The following is a 6,598-nucleotide window of genomic DNA, read 5'->3' on the forward strand; positions in this document are numbered from 1 at the left end:
GCGTTCGCTTACCGAAGCACAAACTAAATACGCCCAAATCGAGAAAGAGCTGCTGGCCATTGTTCACGGGTGCGCAAGGTTTGAAGACTACATCCTAGGGCAGCCAGAGGTAATCGTAGAATCCGATCACCGCCCTCTAGAGTCAATATTTAGGAAACCACTGTGTGAGTGCCCGTTACTATTGCAGCGTATGAGACTCTCCCTTCAGAGGTTTCCTATAAAAGTGATTTACAAATTAGGAAAAAAGCTGTTCCTAGCGAATGCACTCTCGCGTTTTCCTAACCAGAAGGAGCTGAAAGAAGAATCACTGGATTTTCATGTGAACGCTCTCTCTTCTTTTCCAGTCTCTGATCGGCAACTGCAGGAAATCCGGGAAGAAATATTCAAAGATGCAACAATGACTAAACTGTTCAGCTATTCAACCACAAAATGGCCTGAGAGCAAGCTTGAGGTGTCTGAAACCGCACGAGCGTATAGGAACTATCGCGACGAACTTCACGTCGAAGATGACATTCTCCTAAAAACCAACAAGTAGGTCATTCTGCCGACAAAAAGGCAAGATGTACTTCGTTTGCTTCACGCGGCACACGGGGTGAAGAAAAAATGAAGGCAAGAGCCAAAGTGGTTATGAACTGGCCGGGCATGTCGGCGGATATTGCAGCTCTAGTGAAGGCGTGTCAACTTTGTCAAAAGTACAAGAGCAGAAACGCCAAACTACCAATGCTTAGTCCTGATATACCTACTTTGCCGTGGAAAGTAGTCGGAATCAACCTTTTCTACCACGAAGGCGTTGAATACGTCGTTGTGGTAGATTTCTATTCTTTTTTTTTTCGAGATCAAGCAGATGCATCGAACTACGGCAGAAGCAGTGACAAACGTGTGCATGCAAATCTTCGCCACGCACGAATACCAGCAAAGATATGCAGCGATAATAGTCCCTCATTCAATAGCGCGTGCTTTCGTATTTTTTCAACGCAGATGGGCATCACCAACGTGACTTCCAGTCCGCATTACCCTCGCGGTAACAGCATGGCTGAAAGGGCCGTCTAAGAAGCAAAGAAACTACTAAAAAAGTGCCGGTTCGGAAAATTGGAGTTCTACAGCAGCCTGCTTGAATGAAAAAAACATGCCAACGGATGACGGCCTAAAGTCACCCGTCCAACGGCTCTTGGGGCGACAGACGAGGACCAAGCTTCCCGTACTAGACTGCCACCTAGAACCCCAAACCGTGCCGGCCGGAGGTGTCCGAAAGCGACTTGGCGAAATGCGGCGAAAACAACGTGTCTTCTACAACAGATCAACGCGGAATTTACCGGAAGTGCACAGTGGGTCCATAGTATTGGTTCACGATACAACAAACAAGACCTGGGCACCAGCAGTCGTTATGGGCCCGGCAAGCACACCACGCTCTTATATTGTTGCTACTGAGAACGGCCAGTATCTACGACAAACAAGAGAGCCTCAGGTCAACAAACGGCAGGTTTTCTCACAGCAGCCAGAAAGCGCGACAGCGACCGTGCGTTCCAGCCAGCAGCCGTGCACCACCGAGCAGCAAGCACCCCAAGAAGCGCTGCGTCGAAACACAAGACTGCGAAGATCGCCACAACGCTATCCTCTTCCAGAGCGCCCAACAGAAACTGTTCCGCTGATGTAGTGCAAATTGAACTTTGAATTGTTTCTTCAATGTGCCTTCGTTTAGACATTTTGTGTTCTGTTTCTTTTTTTCTAAGGGAAGGAAGATGTGACCAGGTGCAACGTCATCAAGCATTGCAGTGACTATGCATGCGCAAGCCTGCCCTGCCTCTGACCAAATACGCCGGCATCAAGCAATAAAGGGCTTTTTCATTTCCTGCTGCACGACTGTCCACACAAGGGACACACACACACAGGTAATAAATTGCATGTCGTCAAGCCAACACTTGGTCATTGGCCGCCAGTATCGAAATCACGCCACACAGAAGTAATCATTACAAGGTTAAGAACAGGACATACAGACACAACACACTCATTTCTTTTGTCTCGGGGTGATCCGCCTTTGCGTGACAGATGTGGAGAAGCACTCACCGTAGTTCACATTCTAATCCAGTGTGAAGAATCAGACACGCTGAGAAGACAAAACTTTCCATTATCCTACCTACAACAGATACCACTTCATCCTGCAATGTTTGTTGGTAGAGAACCACTCTTTACACATAAATCAATGTTAGCTTTTTTAAAGGAGGTTCATACTTTTCATATTACATTTCCGGGAGTTCCGTAGCACGGCCTCTCCCTAGAATTCTCCGGTGAAGTGGCTACACTCAACAAAGCACTTGCCTCACGGCCCTTGGACACCAGGATGTGAATGATGGAGGCACTTGTGCCAATGCCATACATGTGAATCATCGTTTTTATTTTCACAAACATTTGCAATGTATTAACACCGCACACTTTTCACGGCATGGTCATGTTTTTATTACTTCTGTTTTTACCCGCCTAAGAGTGAGGGATTTTATGGCCCATATACAGCCGCTTATCACAACCATTGTCCATATAAAATGTAACATGTACTGGCGCTGTTTGGCCATGAAATGACCCTTGCGCCACGAAACATAACATATTCATCATCGACATTCTTCATTAGCGCTTCGCATATCATTTGTTGCCGCTGTACTTGCGATCTCCCAATATTTTCGTACTGTTGGCTCGTTCACAAGGTGGTGTCACCTTAGCTCGGGAAGATGCCGAGCTTCACGAACTCGGAGGAACCTCGGCATATCCTGCATAGCTTCCTTGGTCTACAGGAGAAACCAGGCAACGACGCTCGATGCAATGCTCACCAACGTCGCTGACAAACAAAACCTCGGCGTCTCCCTCTATTTTCAGCGCACTGATGGAACTCGTCAACTCGCCCGCCTGCACTGACAAATCAGCAGACGACCAATTACAATCTTCGACGACGCTTCGTGGATTACCAGCCTGGTGAACGTGTTTGTGTATGAACGCCGATACGCTGCCGTGGGCTCAGTGAAAAACTTCTGAGGCGATACATCGGACCATACATGGTAGTGCGACGTCTCGGCTCACTCGACTCCAAGGTTGTCCCCGAAAGCATTATGAACTCTAAACGGCGCCAGTCGTGACCTGAAGTCATCTATGTCGCGTGCCTCATGCCGTTTCATGCACGTAAACGAACTGAAAAGTGTATTTTGTAGTTGTAATTGCTATATTGTAATGTATTGTTTGCAGTTTTATGCGTTATTGTTTTACTTTCATCTTCTGGTAAAGCATCGGGGCGACGCCCTCTTTCAGAGTGGGGCAATGCCACGTCGCTTCCACAAGTTTTGTTGTCACCCCGTTGCACTCCACGTAATTTTCAGCGTGATTCGTACATGCACTGTTAGAGAAGCTTCTGGACAGTGGTATTCTTTTCGATAAGGATACGCCCACTGCGAGAACATTACAAATTATTCTGGAACCTACGTGGCCGCTAGCAATAATGCTAAAATATTTGACGAAACGTGTATAAAATTTCGACGAGCATCATCGCTAGTCAGTTTATCGCTGACCGACCCTCTGTTTGCTACTACCAGTGCCCGTGCCTGGCTGTAATTTGACATTCAGTTTTCTAGATACAGGCACAGCACAAATAAAGTCTTATTTTTGATCTGCAGTCTGCTCTTTTCGGCCATGTCAGAACACCATCACAATATCCACATACAGGGTGCCCCAGCTAACTTAAGGCAGAGTTTGATCAATTACCGGCACACGCCATTATGACGCAATCTAAGGCATGTTGCTCACCTTTTCCAGGAGTTAGTCAAACTATGTTTTGTGTTCTCTAACATTGTTATATTAGATCTGTTTATTTATATAACTTTTGAAGGAACGAAGTTTGACGACAAATTTGAATAAGAAAGTTGTAAATCTGTTTGCAAAACACCCGAATAGATAGTTTTCAACTTTATATCTTTTAAGTATCAGAGTTTTTTGCCTAATAAGAAGTGCCTGCGAAAAACAAAAATACTATGTGAAGAAACCACTCGCACATCAGTGCGCACGATGATTCTAGTGCTCCCTAATGTTCCGCGTACAAACGACACGCTTCCCTCGCACCGGTTCATGAAAGCGATAAGCCGTCACAGCGGTTATCGTTATTGTGACCGATAGCAAAACGTGTTCATCGTAAAGTGACCTTCACTTCACTTCACTTTATTTTCCTTAAAGACCCCGCACTGGAGGTATTACATAAGGAGTGGGGTTAACACACATTTTTTTTACAAAATAGTGGCTACATACATTTATTGAAAAACAGCAGATTTTAGTTTTACCGAAAATGATGATGAGCAGGTGGTTTCGACGATATGGCGGGGCAGGCCGTTCCAGTCAACTGATGATCGACAAAAGAAAGATGCAGAAAATGTTGTAGTGCGGCTGCGTGGACGAGAAACTTGCAAGTGGTGCCCTGTGCGCAGCGAAGTGCGCGGTGGCGGGGCCAAAATATATGGGGCATGATGAAGCGAGCTGTAGAAAAACTTGTGAAAAAGGATTAATGAATCAATGCGGCGCCGGTATGATAGCGTGTTTAAACCAGACTGTGTTTTTAGTAATGATATGCTGATGTTATAGGAATATGACGATTGAATAAACCTTACTGCGCGATTCTGAATGGCTTCTAGGGTATTGATAAGACATGCTTGATGAGGTGACCATATGGGAGAAGCGTATTCTAGTTTCGGGAGTACGAGTGACTTATATGCTAGAAGTTTTACGTGGCGTGGTGCATGACGCAGGTGGCGTTTTAGAAATCCCAGGGTTTGGTTGGCCGAGGCGGTAATGCATGCTATATGAGGCGACCAGTTTAAGTCATGTGAGAGTGTGACACCAAGGTACTTGAATGTATCCACTGTTTCTAATGAAGTGTTAGCAATAGTGTAAGGTGTGTATAATGGCTGAAGACGGCGAGTGAAACATACTACCTTGCATTTGTTGGGGTTGAGGGTCATCAGCCATTCGTTGCACCAATCCTGAATATTGTTGAGATCTTCTTGCAGAATAGCGTGGTCAGCATTGTTAGTGATTGTACGGTAGATGACACAATCATCTGCGAACATTCGGATTTGAGAGGAAACATGTAGAGGGAGGTCATTTATATAAATAAGAAACAGCAGAGGGCCTAAGACGCTGCCCTGTGGAACGCCAGATGTTACAGGGAGGGGGGCGGAACCACCATCATTGCGGCTCTGCTGAGACAGCACAATAGGGCAAATGTTATGGTCGTTTGTTCGCGAAACGTTAGGGAGCACTAGAATCAGTGTGTGTTCTGGCGCACGAGTGGTTTTTCACGCGGTATTTTTAGTATTTCACTGGCATTTGTATTTAGCAGAAAAACACTAATACCTAACAGATAAAAAGTTGAAAACAGTCTAATCAGACATTTTGCCCACCGATCTTCAACTTCTTCATTGAAACATTTATTCATCTTCGTTCCTTAAAACTTAGTTAAATAAAGAGATGTAGTAAAACAATATTTGAGAACAAAAAAATAGTCTGACTAACTCCAGGCAACAATGAGCAACATGCATTTGGTCAAGTCCTAAATGCGCCAGCCGGCATATTTTTGAACTATGGCGAATGTAACCCGCGACGCCCTGTATATTTATAGCTGTTACATAAAAAAAACAAAATAAAACAACCAGGTGAAAGATACAAAGACAAGTGTTTTGATGCCTAGTGTGAGTTTACAGAGGAAAACAAATAAATACAGGTATAGCAAATTAAATAAACAATAAATATTAATATATATACAAGAAAATGAGCATCCACTGACAATAACTTGAAATTCATGCACAAAGATGAGAAATAAGTATGGGGCATATTAGGAAGCTGCAACAGACGAAATATGTATACTTACATTCACCTAATAAAAAAGAACAATGAAATTGGCAAGAACAAGAAGTTCGCTGAGATCCCACGTATTGGGGGAATCGATGATTTGCGAAGCACGAGTGAGGACGGTTGATATGTCACTTTAAAATCAGCACAATCTTATGAGGCCGACGTAAATTATGCCGTCCATGACTTCCATGTCGTGATTATCTTGTTTGAATGTGTCATTTACCTTCGTCGTCTATTCACGTTACGTGATACCAAATTTAGTATGATAAGATGTGATATGTTGATCTAGCGAAACGGCCAAGACCACGCTATGAGCGTAGCATATGTCATGTTTTACATCATGCGCATGTCACGATTAAAATGTTTGCATGGGCCATTTACCTTCGCCCTCTATTTACGTCATGCGGTACCAAAGTTTGTATATGTTTAGCTAGCGAAATGGCCATGAGCCGTTATTGGCGTAGCATATGTCATGTTTTACCTGACACGTATATCATGATTATCATGTTGGGGTGTGTCATTCACCGTGGTCATCTATTCACGCCAGCTGATACCAAATTTGGTATATGTGGAGCTAGCGAAAAGGCAGTGAGCACGCTATGAGCCTAGCATGTAATCATGGTTCACATGACACGCATGTAACGATTATCATGCTTAGACATATCATTTACCTTTGTCGTCTATTCCCGTAAAGTGACAGCTAATTTAGTATATGTAGAGT

Source organism: Rhipicephalus microplus, chromosome 1, assembly GCF_043290135.1.
Source record: "Rhipicephalus microplus isolate Deutch F79 chromosome 1, USDA_Rmic, whole genome shotgun sequence".
NCBI lineage: Eukaryota > Metazoa > Arthropoda > Arachnida > Ixodida > Ixodidae > Rhipicephalus > Rhipicephalus microplus.